The 15,312-nt window shown below is 42.5% G+C and overlaps 1 long non-coding RNA gene across 1 annotated transcript in view; it reads left to right on the top strand.

The window, feature by feature from the left end:
* Positions 1-15,312, top strand: part of LOC103307217 (uncharacterized) — a 112,894-nt gene that overhangs the window by 14,881 nt on the left and 82,701 nt on the right. Inside the window, exon 2 of the long non-coding RNA XR_509898.4 lies at positions 4,237-4,377. This is a non-coding gene — a long non-coding RNA (uncharacterized LOC103307217). The remainder of the gene's footprint in view (positions 1-4,236; positions 4,378-15,312) is intronic.

The raw sequence follows: 15,312 nt of genomic DNA on the forward strand, positions 1-15,312 counted from the left end.
CTCCTGTATCATATAGGATTCAGAACTTTTCAATTCTAGGACACTAGTCCAAATCTGATTAAGGCTGGTCAGGATTAAAAGTTGTTACTGTCTGACAAGCTGTTTAGTGGCCTACAGAAATTAGATGGTGGCTTAAATCCAGTTCCTCCAAGTGAGCAGAAGTCAACATCACAAGAACACTACCATAATGATGAATGGATCGTGGTGGCTGTATTTCCTTCTCAAGCCCTGAACTCATTTCTCAAGACTGGGCTGAGGCACATTGGTGGGGGGAAGTCTGTAGGCTGAAGTTTGTGTGACGGACATGTGTGGATAAAGAGAGGTCTCACTCTGCCACTTTTCACCAGAACTAATATTCACATGAAAAAATATTTTTTTAAAGATGTTGGCGAATCTCTTCAATAAAATCTTTTGTATGAAAGACTCTAATTCAGGCAACTAGACACCTCCAGCTGAGCTCCAGAATTATTATCTGCTGCCTCCCAATACAGTAGTTTGTCTGAATGCCAACAAATTTCAAGCAGTGGTTGCAAATAGTTTTCAATTTTCTATGGTTTTCAAGAAAGCTTTTAAAAGCAAGTGAACTCCCTGAGGGAAGAGTCCTTCCTTCTGTCTGTGCAATATCCTCCCTGCTCATTGGAGATCTTCACCTAGCCAAATGTGAAAGTCCAACCAGCCTATTAAACTCTGCTCAGCACCACTTTGTTTGTTTGTTTAGATTCTGCAAATGCACCAGCCCAGCGTTGTAGGCTATTTAAAAACAATGTAAATATACATGCAACATTTCCAGTTAGCCCCAGGGCCACATTAAAGTATGGTTCTGCCTCTGAAATTGATTTGGTAATTATGGCACTTTTGGGCTCCATGTTTATTGTCTCTCTGTGACCAGATCAGATCTGAGCACTTTTCAAGTAAAAAGATATTTTTTTCCCCAACTGCTGGCCCTGCAAACTCATCCTGGAACCTGAATGTCAAGCTGGGAACTTTCTGGTTTATGCATCGTCATCATTATCCATAAAGTGTCAGTGATGAGAACTCAGTTAAGAAGCCAGTGATAACGTGTGAGCCAGAATAAAATCCAGTTCCCTCTCCCATTGGTTCTGAAAGTTAATAGGAATAAATATCAGTAACACTTATGTTAGTCACTAAAGTCGTCAGATATGGAGCCAGTCTGCAGAGTATTAAGGCACCATGTTAATCAGAGAAAAACAGACCCTTAAAATGCTTTTCGAACCCACAGAACCAATACCTCCTAATCCAATCATTCCCCATTCAGACAACATCTGCTGAAGACGGCTAGTGGAAGAGAGCATTTGCAACATACCCTGCAAGTCAGCAAAAATCTCTCTCTGTCAGACTAAGGGGGAAATACTTTGTAGAGTTGAAGGCCCTCTTTTGAAATTGACCTGCCCCAGTTTGCAAAATATCTAGGAACGGTCAACTCAGTATCCCGGTTAATCCCAAGTGCCAGGCTAAAATACAAGGACAGAGGCAGTCACTTAAGGCTGATGGAGTGTTTAACCCTGCTCAGTCTACTAGTCTGAACAGCAACCATGTAGCACAAACATCTCATGCACAAGTCCCCAACCGGCCCACGTCAAGTGCAGAAGGGGAAAAGATGCCTCTAAAATGTACATTGCACATTTGAATCCTGGTAGGCAGTGCAGAAACCAGTCTATGGAAAGTCAGAGGCGAGGTGAAAAAACTGTATCATGCCAATCTGAACATGGCAGTGAGAAACAACCACAACTACGAGAGGGGGGAAACACTGGAAACCACTGCAGTGGCATCTGTTGATATTGGGGATGTCTGATAATCTGCTCTAAGATTCATGCTGTCCATAGGGTAGAGAGGCTAGAACCGGCTGTCCACTATTCCTGGGAGTTCATTGTTCAGGTACATAGGGTGTCTACAGACACAGCACAATCAGTGCTGGCATGTCTGTGCATGTGTGTAATCCACATGCTGATATCCCATTCTTATGTGCACTTGTATGTTTCTAATTATAGTCACCCTGCCTACTGGGATTGGTGCTGGGAGCCAAATGTGGTTATAGCCTTCCAGAAATTCCTCCCCCCGTGTCATGCATGGGACAGACTAGCAGAAGACCTTATTCACCTCTTCTCTGGTTAGGGTTGTCAGATTTGGTTGGGTGTATTTCTGGAGGTTTCATCACATGACATCATCTTTAATTCCTGGAGACTCCAGGACAATCCTGGCGGGTTGGCAACCCTAGCTCTGGTGCATCCTGACCTACTCCCTTGAATAGGCTCACCATAATACACAGCTGTTGAAAATGCCCCCCATCCCAAATACCTACTTTTCAACATGCTTAGAATGGGCTACATGGCAAACTGGACATCTAGGGCAGCTTGAACTTGTACTTTTCCATTTCCTTGTATGTGTTTGTTTATATGGGGAACATACAGAGCAGGTTCTTTCTCTGCCGAGGCCCCATTTTTGCTGGAGATGCCTTCTCTTTAGATTTGGTGTCCTGCTTCTGTGCCCAAGGCCAGTTCCTCTCCTGTTTAGCGAGGGAGAGCCTCACAGCTCTCTGTTTTCATGCCCACTGTGCAGCTTTTCCAGCACAAAGTATAACGTGCACTGTTTCACTTACATGTACACAAACATCAATACATCACACCATGATTTGATTTTGACAGCCTTCTCAGAAGTAACTTTGCAGGAGGGTTCCCCAAAATCCTAAAACTATCACTTCTATCAGGGAAATGCCTCTGTCTAGATCCATCTTCCACAGAAAAATGGTGTTTTCTCACTGCTCTAAATGATTCATATCCTCAGTGCAAAAGCAGGAAACTGAGGTTGGACAATAATGGAGAAAATTCATGTGAAGAAATTCATCACACATCGTTCCTTTATTGGTGTTACTTTTCTATCCCTCAGTAGTAGTAGCAGTATTATAGTGTCTAGGAGCCTCAATCATGGACCAGGAGCCGAGTGTGCACAGCACTGTACAAAAACAGAACAAAGACCTGCCCCAAAGACCTTACAGTCTCTGACTCTTTGTCCCAGGGTAGGTGCTTTTGTCCCATACTCAGGACTCAGCAAGATAATGTATAAGGAGAAGAATCAGTACTGTGTACAAGTGCATCCCAAACTTCTTTGGCCAGCTAATATTTTACTAGACTGGGGATTAGTTGTTGAATACCAGGCACATGCTTTCACCGGTAATGTCACTTGAGATATGTCAGTCTCACGCATAATTGGCAGATAATGGTTGGGAACATAGAGGGTCATCGTTAGTGTCGGAAGAGGGAGCTAGGAGCCACAACAAGGATAATTCAATACATTGTGCCCAATGTTCTTTGCCCCATGCATATTGGCCATCTGAAACACAAGTAGTTCAGCTTATATCTTTTTTGCCAGCTAGCCAGCAAGCAGCCAGATTTTTCAGGCAATGAATCACCCACAGAGGTTTTATAGAAAGAGCAAGTATTATCCGGCATTGTTCTCCAGCAATAATTCTAATACACTTTCTGTTCTGTAACAGCGCATTTACTTGCTACTGTTTTCATGTCAATTACTGACTCACTCACTACCAATAATTTCCACTCTTCTCTACTGAGCTGTCTGAGCACTGGGGATATCACCTGCTGGACAACCTTTAGATCATGTTGGCATGTCAACAGTTGTTGATCTTGGTCTTTTATTGGTTCATTTGGCAGCTGAAAGGGCAAGTCACTGGTATTATACAACATGAGTGTTGTTCCCAGGTTGGCTGCTAATATGGTTGCCTTGCTGTTCTTTGGAAGGCATTCTCTAAATGGAAAGCATCCATGTGACACTAGGCAGAGCACCAGTAGCAGCACAAGGGGTGGTAGCAAAGCATTGTGTCTCTGTCTCATGTCGGGGAGATGAACCAGAGTTACCTGCAGAACCTATGATACTGTAATCCAAGCGCGTCTCGTTTCCATAGCTGCTATTATTATGATGATGTATTATTTGCATAACCATAGCACTTATGAGCCCCAGTCATGGACCAGGAATTTGTTGTGCTAGGTATTGCACAAACACAGGACAAAAAGACAGTCCCTCCCCAAAAAGTTTAAAATCTAAGTATAAGACAAGACACAACTGATGGATGCGGACAGATGAGGAATACAAAGAAATAATGAGATAATATTGGTCAGTATGATAGCAGCAGCCTACGTGTTGTCAAGTTTTTGGTAGGCATCATGGCTATTTAATCCTAATTATTTATTTTGTCTTATGTAGGGTCTTACACCTGCTTATTCCCATGTGTGATGTTCCCCTGTGGTGTTATCTGGACCAGTGATCTGCTAGGTCTCTCCATTCCTTGACTCTGGGAGCCAGCCTTACCCTGCTCTGCTGTGAGAACCCCCACTCCAGCCTCTGGTATGTAAGTGCAACCGAATGACACTAGCCAATATCTCTGGTCCCAGACACGCTGTAAGCTTATATGAGTTTGTCAATTTAACAAAGAAATTGATATGTACCAGGCTTGTTATCCCAAGAGGAGTCTCTGACATGCTTCAAACCAAATGCACTGCTTCAGATAGAATAAACAAACAGATTTATTAACTATAAAGATAGATTTTAAGTGATTATAAGTCAAAACATAACAAGTCAGATTTGGTCAAATGAAATAAAACCAAAGCGCATTCTAAGCTGATCTTGACACTTTCAATGTCCTTACAAACTTAGATGCTTCTCACCACAGGCTGGCTGGTTGCTCTTTAGCCAGGCTCTCCCCTTTAATCAGCGCTTCAGTCACTTGGTGATAGTGTCTGTAGATATAGGTGGAAGAGAGAGAGAGCATGGCAATGTCTCTCCCTTTTATCATGTTCTTTCTTCTCTCTTGGCTTTGCTCCCCCCTCCCGTGCCCCCTCCACACTTCAGAGTCAGGTGAGCATTACCTCATCGCAGTTCCAAACTGACCAAAGGAATGGGGGGCGGGGAGGGGCAAAAATCGCACAGTCTCAGTTCTGACTCACATTGCCCAACTGGTGTGAACTGTGGCATTTCAATTTATATTAAGGCAAGAGCAGAACTAATCGTACACATCTAAGTGAGGGCCAGATGTGCTGAAAACAAGCAGATGAAAATCAGAAACCTTGGCACAGTAGCCCAAAACAGAACAAGCAGAATGCAGAGAAAGGCCTTTAGTCACTCACAGCATCAACAGTATTTCATTTGAATTTACCTGAGAGAGTTGGAACAAATTGAAAACAGAGACAGACATATTTTCTTGTTAGACAATGAAATTGGGACAAGTGAGCAGACACTCTGCTCTAAGACATCTATTCTCCTCTCCATTAAGCCCAACCTAATACTGCACTAATGCAGTGCCTTTTAACCCTTTTGATTTCATGTCAGATATTTTATTCCAATAGAGTTCTTAGCCTAATTTCTTTACCATCTTTGGTGCGACACCTTTGATCCTCGGGCCATACGTTGAAATATCATCCTGACACTCATCAAACTCTAATGGCTGCACCTCAAATGGGTGACCCTGGATCTACAGACAACATAGATAATGTTCCTTCAAAGTCCTTTTTCTGGCTGCTAAATGAATGAGTGACTGAGGACAGGTTAAAACCTCTGGCCCTGATCCAGCAAAGCACTTAAGCACATGCTTTAGTGCTTTGCTGGACAGAGGCCTGTGAGCACAGTCTTAAACTTGTGGTCAGGCTGCCTTTTGCTCTGCATACAGACAGGGAAAGGGGATGGGAGAAAGAGGTGAAAAAGGAAGGGAAGGAGACGGAGAAAGGAGGGGAATGAAAAAAGAGAGAGGGAGGTGAAGACAGGGGAAGAAGGAGAAAGGTTAGAGAAGGGGGAAGGAGTGGGAGGAAGAGAAATGGAGGAAAAGTGGAAAGGAGAGAGAATGGAATAATCAGGAGAAAGAGGGGAGGGAAAAAAGGAAAGGAGAGCACAGGAACTCCCTTTCCATCTGTCTGGGTGGGAGAATCAGACCTCCTCACATTCAGCAGTGGGATAGACGGGGACACTGCAGTCAGTAGCAGGGACAAGGGGAGCCAAAGCAGAGTACACAAAGCCAAAGCAGTCTTAGCCACAGTGGAGTTCCAGAGCTCCTCCCAATGTGGCTGGGCAAAAAAGTGGCAGCAGCCACTGTGGAAGGGGATTGCTGTTACCTCCAATGTTCCCCATGCTAGCAGTTTAGTGGGAAGAGCAAACACAGTCTTTGAGGGGTAGAGAGCTATTATCGACAAATCCACAGCAAGAGAGCCAAACAACCATCCAAATCAACAGAATTGCACCAGTTTATGCCAGCAATGAATTGGCTCAAAGGGTGTGAAGTGAGGAGAGCTGAGGGGCAGAAATAATTTGAAAATAATCTCAAAACACAGTGCTGACAATTTATTCCTAGATTATAAAGCCAGAAGGGACCACTGTAATAATCTAGTCTGACCTACTGGCTATCACAGGCTGTAGGTCTTCCCTGAATTAATTCCTGTTTCAACTAGATCAGATTTTTTAGAAAAACATCCAATAGATGGGAAAAAAAAAATCCAGTGAGGGAGAATCCACCACAACCCTTGGCAAATTGTTCCAATGACTAATTACTCTCATGGCTAAAAATTTATACCTTATTTCCAGTCTGAATTTGTCTAGCTTCAACTTCCCGCCATTGGATCTTGCTATACTTTTGTCTGCTAGATTGAAGGGCCCGTTATCAAATATTTGTTGGCCTTGTAGTTACTTACCAATTTTTAGAGGCCTCCGCATTAGACACAAATAAAAGAGCTGAATAAACATTTGCACAAGCTGCCCTCTGGGGCATAGAAGTGGTTTCATCTAACCCTTTCAACAGCCCTGTGTTACACTGTAGTCCTTTGATCAGCTCTGTGTTGAGAATGACATTCAAACTGTAACTATCTTAAAGGCCATGTTAGAAATGAAAGGGGGAGGTTGCCAGCAAAGGGAATACCATAGGGCCCTGCAAAATTATAATACAGAAATCAATACAAGTGGGGAATGTTTTTAAGGCTAGCTTGCTACAATAGGTGCACGTGAAAAAAAAAAGAAATAAAGGCGAAATAAACTTCAGCACTTATGTGTCACCCATAGCTGTGCCTCACAAACTAGCAAGGCCCCAAATATGGAACAAAATGTACGTCAAAAGTCCAAAATGAGGGACACACAAAAATAATTCATGTAGGGGATTTAAATACAATGGGATTCATGTCCTTCGTAGCGATAACGTTTCCCATAACCTCAGTTTCATAATTCCAATGGAAACCATTTTTAACAATGCAAGGGAAAGGGACACCAAATTTCTGTGGAATGTAGGTTTCTTTGGGATTAAAAGGAGTGACATACCTCATGAAGAGGGACAGTTGAGAGGTTTGTTCAGCCCTTTGAATATCTTTAAAATAATGTGAGTGACTGGAGCTGGTGAAACTGTTCACTGAGTGGGAAAAAGTCCACATTTCTCAAATTTTGAAATTTGGATAACTTTTCCAATTTAACAACAAAGGTCTGTATGTGGCTGTGGGGGTGGAGGTCCAAAAAGAGTTCACACATTTCTTTTCCTGATTTTGGACCAGTTCAGCTTGTGACTAAATTAGTCAATGAATTTGGCTCTTCTTTTCTCTTCATTGATTATCCACAAACTGACAAATTGGGTTGTTCTTCAGAACTGTTTGATTAATAGATTTGTTGCATGTACATTTTTGAGCTTATGGGTGGAGCTTCTGGTTGGGGGGGTATTTTATTTTTAGCAATTTTTTTATGTACAAGTCCAAAAATTGGGATTTTAGGGGCTTTCTCTTTGTATATACTGTAATGAGTAATATATATTATATATGTTACTTATTACAGTAATTTATGCTAATGCTTATCAATTAAAACTGAAAATCAGAAACTCTACCTATGATTTTGGGCAAAGTGCACATAGAAAGTGTATTTGACATTCAGAATTCAGTGTTCAGGGATACCCAGTGTTTGATCTGTTTGATTGGTTTTCTATGCCACATAGTATTGTTTTGCTTCCCTGATTTGTGATCCTAATTCTTGTATACAGGAGCAGTGCTTGAGAAATCATTGGGGTATCAGATTTTTCAGGGAGAGGCAGGGAAATGCTTTAGAAAGGTAATCAGAGCAGGCCTCATGCCAGTTAGCCATTTATACCACACCATCTCATGTATTCCCTATGGCTTTCTGTTAGAACTGTGCTACTAATGAGAATATAAATCATTGAACAGTCTTTAAAAAAATCACAAAGTTCATGTAATGAATGGTTCCATGAATATTCTTTAATCCGCTGCATCCCTATGTTCAGCAAGGTGTATAAATAATATGATGGAAGCCAGATATTTGTATCCACAGCTACATCATATTCCATGAAATAAGTGAAAGCTGCAAAGTACCTGAATGCCTGGGGACATAGTTTTAAAGGTATTTAAGAATCTAAAGATACAAATAAGTGCCTAGAGGGATTTTTCAGACGTGCCAAGGTGCCTAATTCCCTTCTACATGTTTAGGTACCTAAATACCTTTATAAATCTGGCCCCTGTAATTTAGAGATGGCAGATTCCAAAGTCGGGCTCATGGGAACACAAAGGAATAATGGATCTGTTTTGTCTGGCATTTTCTCCATGGTGCTTCAGACAGGGATGTATATTTCCAAGGTGCATTATTGATCTCTCTCTTTTTTTGGTCTCTTTATGTTCTGTTGTTGTAAATGCATCATTCTCCCCTTCTATCTTGATACAGAATTTTGTTGTTTTGGTCTCTGTAAATTGTTTTTTTTAACAGGGACTCTAGGTGGAATATGTTGCGCTATATTCCATTGGCTTGAATGCAGGGTGACAGGTTTGACTGACAGACTGACTCTGCTAGAGTGTTCCTAAAGTAAACTAGATAGAGAGCTTGGGATTAGAACTATCTCTAACAGTTAATTAGTAAGGTCTTGATCTGCCCAAGTTTTTGCCACTCTCTGCCTGGAAAAACATTGTGCTTAGGGTGACCAGATGTCCCGATTTTATAGGGACAGTCCCAATTTTTGGGTCTTTTTCTTATATAGGCTCCTATTACCCCCCACCCCCCGTCCCGATTTTTCACATTTGCCATCTGGTCACACTAGTTGTGCTCCACTCTACAGACCTGCCCTCCCTTCATCTCCTCCCTTCCTTCGCCTCCACTCCTTCCTGTTCCTACAAACTCTTTGCCCCCATTTAACCTCACTCCCATCCAACTATGGTCTCTTATCTTTCCCTTCAAGTCTCCTCAGCCAGACTTTTGGGGCCTGATTCTGATATCAGTGGAGGTGCCCATTCCAAAGCCCATAGGATCCAATGAGAGTCTTTCCATGGGCTCTAATTGGATTTGGATCAGGCCCTTGATCAGAAATCCTCCTACTGAAGTCAGTGAAGTTACAATGGTGTCAAACTGGTTTAAAGGAGATCAGGATCAGGCCTTTGATGTCTTACTGCTTTTCTGTTGCTCTGGCTACCTGCCCCAACAGCCAAGCCTGGATCTCTAGGATGCTGCTTTAATTCATCTCGCCCATCTATCCCTTCAATCCTCTCACATTATAGGAAATCTCTTTCTTCCTTTGGAAAGTCCAGAAGCATGCAGATTCTAGAATTATTGCCTGTCAGAGCAACATTTGCAGAAAGCAGTTCTCTCAGATGCAAGTTGCTCAGAGTCCTCCATCCCACTGGAATGCCAGAAGGTCAGCAAAATCTGCATTTCATTCAGACTGACCTCTAAAAACATTGACACCTTCATTATTCTGAATAACAACAGTGGCAAAACCCATAACACAAAAAGAGATGTGTGTATCCGTGTTCTTTGAATAAGTCCTTTAGTTTTTCTTTTCCTATAGGCCCCAGCTGCTAGTCTAAATTAAAAACCCAGTGCAAATTTGGGGAAGTCTTTCTTATCAGCTGGTAGACAGGCTTCATCTGGTAGACTGTAATTAGAACAAAGCACTAGCACCACATTGAACAATAACCTATATTTCATTATCTCTAAACAAACAAAGCACTAAATAATCTATAAACAGTTACATTAGTATCTGGCAAATACATAGGAATATGTAGTCTAGCATAGAAATTCACAACCTTTCTCCACTTAAACTCCCAAAACACCTACCACGTTTTCCTATGATGTCCCCAACCTCACTATCCTTTGTTGCTGCCGATTTCTAACTTTGAGCTGATTTTTAATAAGAATAAATGTACTGGATGCTGTGATCAGGGTCCTATGTATGCTGCAATTCTGTGATTAAAGAATCCGCCCCTTGCTAAAGAAGAGTGCTCCAGTATATAGGATTTCATCTTAAAACAATGATGTTTCTATCTCTTATAGTCATGAAGAAAACTTTCCACACATCAGTTGCTTGTAAATCAATGCCATGATGTCTGCCGGCATCCTGAAGTAGTAGAAACATAGGACATGGGACTGAAAAGGATTATCTGGGTCATCAAGTATAGTCCCCCATTAGCACAGGCAATTGCATCGTGTAATCCCATTCATAAACTTATCCTAAAAGCAGCTTGTTTGTCCAGGAGTATGATTATTGCTTTGCATATGAAAAGGCCTGGTTTCAGATCCCAAACAAAGTCTTGTAAAGGCCATGAGTGGTCCTGTATCTTTAAAGAGGAAGGATGGGACACTGACTTAGGTTGTAGGAGACCTGGATTCTATTCCCTTCTCTGTTAGTGACTTCCTATATGAACTTGGGCAAGTCACTTAATTTCTCTGGGCCTTAGTTCTCTATCTATAAAATGGGGATAATACTACTACTACTGTCTATTTAGATTTTAAGATCTTCAGCTCAGTAATTGTCTTTGACTATGTGCTTGTACAGCACAATGGGGCCCTAACCTAATTTGGAGTCTGTAGGTTCTACTGTAGTAGTAGGGATAATAATAATGCGGCTGATGATGTCAGGTTAGTCCCCAAGGCTATGCTGTATTATTAACTACTGGGAGATGGTTCAGTGTGACAAAATTTATAATGCCGTGGAGCATGGACCAAAAATTGTTTCCCCTGGTATAGTGAGTGCTGTAAGAACAATGATAAATTCCTGCAAAAATTACAGAAATTTCAAAGAGGAATGGGGGGGGGGGGGGGGGGAAGACACTTAAACTGAAAAGATTTGGGCTGTTTAATGGATTAAGCATTGGCATTTCTTTGCAGAGTTCCAGTTCAGAACCCTGACTGTAGAAAGGAATAATTGAAAAATTATTCTAAAGGTTATGAGTTAGTCAAGTGTGAAAATGTGTTGTGTGGCTGCCCTACTCAGCTCAGTTTTACATTGACTTATATGTGATATTGCTCATCTGGCTTGCAGCTTGTTACATAGTTGCTCCCAATGAAGTTTTTATTTATTTATGTATGGTACAGGTCTTTATTTAATTAGGGAACAAAAATTCACTGACACAAGCATCTCAGTCACCAACAGAGTCCTAGCCATCCTGTTGGGTTACATTTCACTCCAGTCCAATAAGGTATAATGTGCACAAATACTTCTGAGTAAAATGGTGAAATTTTCAGGTAAGAAAAGAACAAATTAAATCAATTTAAAATGAGCCAGTCTTTCTTTAGGCAGCAGCAGTTATGAAAAGAATATCACAATGTACGGTAAGTGAGTGAGTGATGTCCCCCTTTAGTTATTGGGCCCAGACACAAGTGTAATACTCTCTCTAGAATTCAAAGGATTTAGTGGAACATTGCAAATAACAACTCCAGCACACACAGGCAGGAATTAACTTCTTCTAGCACCACCTCCCTCCCCCCAAACCAAAACAACAACATAATATCAAACAAAGACAACAACTTACCACTGAAATAAAGATACAGCACCGCCTATTGGCAGAGGTGCTGGCTACACTGAAGAAAGTTCTTCTGTAGCTCCCAGAGTGGAAGTCTGTGCTTCTGGAGTTGAAGGACCACGTTTTGAGTCCCAATGCTAAATGGGTGCATGTAATTTACATAGTGATTGTGTTTCTTGTCTGCATTTTTTTATTTTATTGTAATATGGCCTAGATGAGCTATCCTAGGAAATTTGTGTCACAGGGTTTTAGGGTTAAAGACTGTTGTGGGAGCTGTGCCAGGGCTGAGCCTGAGAGAAAGGAGCCCCATAGTAACTCATGTGAGAAGAAGACAGACTAAATGTGAGAGGCGGGCCACTGACAGTTCTACAAGGATTGTTGAACAAGCTGCTGCTCTTGCTAGTTAAGGATGTTGTGTGTGGCTGCAGAAACCAAAAGGCATCCTCCTGTTACACTGGCTGGAGTGGCTCATGGCTGTGAGCGCCTGCCTCAAGCCAGACTGTCAAAAACAGGACAGATACTCCCAACCTGGTGGTGTGTTCTAGAAGTAGATTTCACCAACACCAACAAATGTGAACTCCTGGATCACTATAACAGTCTTACTATGGAGTCACAGACAGTCCCCTTAGACTCTCCAGTCTATCTGGCCAACTAGAGCACCTGAACTTAGTGGTAAATGGTCATTTTCACCAAAAATCACACATGCTTCCAGTCGTAAGAGACTAGTCACTTACCCCACATCGATTGGTATCCTAGGGCACCAAAGACAATACCTGTAGCCAATCCTGTAATAAACTATCTAAAGGCTTATTCACTAAGAAAAAGAAATAGAGTTATTTACAGGTTAAAGCAACAAACATATACACACAGATGAGTTACCATCTGTCTCCTAAGAGTGACAGAGTTGTAGAGATCTGTCACTTCAAAGTGTCTTTTAGGGTGGACCCCTGAGGTAACCTCTGGGGATCTCTGGTTTCAGTTTGGTTTCTCTGACCCTGCGTGAGTTCCAACAGCAAAAGAGATGGAAAATTTTCCTTCAGCTTTGTTTTATTTCCTTCATTCAGCTTCCAAGTCCACAGGAGGAGTTTCCTTGCACATGGCATTTCCCAGGTGCCATTCACCAATCCTTTGTATTGCCATGTTCCTTGATGGCCCATCTGATTTTGATAGTCCTTCTGGATGGGCGGGGGGATAATTCCTGTGCCTAAATTCACAAGTTCAGAGCTAACATTTTCAAAGTTATAAAGCAAAACGTACCTATTTTCTTATCGCCTGGAACACTGACGTTACAAGTGAGATTAATGCAGGCCGCAATTTACAAGCCTTTCATAGAGACTAAACATGAACTACATTCTTATAAGACTAAGATCTATTTTGAGCAAAACTAACCCAAAATATGAAGGAGGAAACTGAAGCAAAACTGGAGGGGTCTAAGATGGGGTCAGGAAAGCGGATATTAATATAGAAGCAGCAGCCTAAAGCCACAGCAGAAGAAGGATGGGCCGGTGGTTTGGGCACTAGCCTTAGCTGTTGAAGCTTTGGGCTTAAGTCTCTCTTCTGCCATAGCCTTCCTGTATGACCTTACATTAGTTCCTCCCCCATAAAATAGGCCTAGATTTGAGATTATTAGCGATCTATGTCAAGAAATTGATAGAAGTTGGCCCTCCCCAGGCTTGGTGTTGGAGGTGAGGGAAGAGATGCTGATTCCTAGGACTGGAGGAAAAACAATGCAGTACATGCTGGGTGTTCTCAGGCCAATCAGCTGTTTATTCACCACAAGTAGGGAAGCACTGCAGAGATCCTGACAGGACTTGCATCACACACATCCCCCAAGAGAAGCAGAAGCATGCTGGGCCTGGTTCTAATCACACTAGTTTTACCTTCCGGGATGATTTCAGTGGAGATTTCCTGATTTGCACTGGTAAGGAAGAGGAGACTCAGACCTAGGGTACATCTACACTACAGGGGGGAGTCGATTTAAGATACGCAAATTCAGCTACGTGAATAGCGTAGCTGAATTCGACGTATTGCAGCCGACTTACCCCGTTGTGAGGATGGTGGCAAAATCGACTTCTGCGGCTTTCTGTCGGCGGCGCTTACTACCACCTCCGCTGGTGGAGTAAGAGCGCCAATTCGGGGATCGATTGTCGTGTCCCGACGGGACGCGATAAATCGATCCCCGAGAGGTCGATTTCTACCTGCCGATTCAGGCGGGTAGTATAGACCTAGCCCTAGAGTGTTCTGTAGGGAAGAAGCTTGGCTAATCCCAGGGACCCAAAGGAGGAAAATCATTAGAGAAAAGGAAGAAGCGGCCTCTTGGACTCCTTCCCCTTTAAGATACCTACCTCCCATACAAGCATTGCCTCTCACTGGTCAGCTCTGTCTGGTAGTTGGACCAAAGTAGGAGGAATTATTCAGCTAACACCTTGTGCCCCCAAATTGCAACAGCACCGGAGAACGTGGCCAGGGAGCTTGGGACCCCAGCAAACCGTAAGAATAAGCCCTGTAAGGGTGGACTTGGTCTTGGAAAATCTTGTTGATCTATTTTTTATTCTGCAAAACCAGGGAGTGAAGAGGGAGGCTGAGATTTGTCTCCTACTATATCTGAACTTCTGGAGCCCAGGGCGTGGGGAATGGCACATGCAGGGTGTATCTGAAAGCAAGGGGCTGGAGATGGAGCTGGCACTTGAAGAGAGGAGCTACATCTGTAATGGCTGAGGCAGCCAATTTGTAGATTAACCAGTTATCCAGTCACCTGGTCAGGATCTCTTGGCCAGTTAAGCTCCCACCATGGTGGGTTGTAAGCACTGCCTTGCCAAAGCCAAATTATGAGTTTGTGGGCTTAAATCCCACTGGGAATGCTCTGGGAGGTTTAAAACAATTTCCTTCTCCTTTGGGAACCACTCCGAGCAACTGAGCAAAGCTTGCCTCTGAACACATGTTGTCTGTGTTTACTTGGAAAACATGGGAAGCTGACCTTTCCTGCAGTGCAGACCAAAGGGGAACCTCATAAGTCCTTGCCTATTTACAGTCAGCATGCCTGTTGTTTACAGATTTCTTTTCAAATTTAGAAACAGGGACTTTTCCCCTCTCGCTTGTTCCTGGGTAGAGAAAGGTCTCCAGCTATTTAAGTGCATAGCGGTGATGCCAATAGACACAGAACACTGTTGGCAGCCCCCTTGAGCACTTGGCACTAGTTATGTTGCATCTCTCCAAGTTTCTGGAACACACTTGATATCAGCAATTCTCTACAAGGGACACTTTGATCTCACACCATTACATAGCTGCTTCCTGAAAAACATTCAGCTTTTCCCAGATAGCATGAGAATTGCTTCACTTTTTGCAATCCTGCTAAGTCAGCCTTTTCTGCAAGAGACAAAGAATGATTTTACATTCCCAATCATCTCTTATTTATGATGAATGAGTGAACTGGTTCAGAGCTAATAATACCTAAAACCTTCCCACAAAACACCGACTGAACTGCTGTATAGCTAGCTATGTAACTATAATGCTTATGCTTTCTGTG

Source organism: Chrysemys picta, chromosome 1 (genome assembly GCF_011386835.1).
Source record: "Chrysemys picta bellii isolate R12L10 chromosome 1, ASM1138683v2, whole genome shotgun sequence".
Taxonomy (NCBI): Eukaryota; Metazoa; Chordata; order Testudines; family Emydidae; genus Chrysemys; species Chrysemys picta.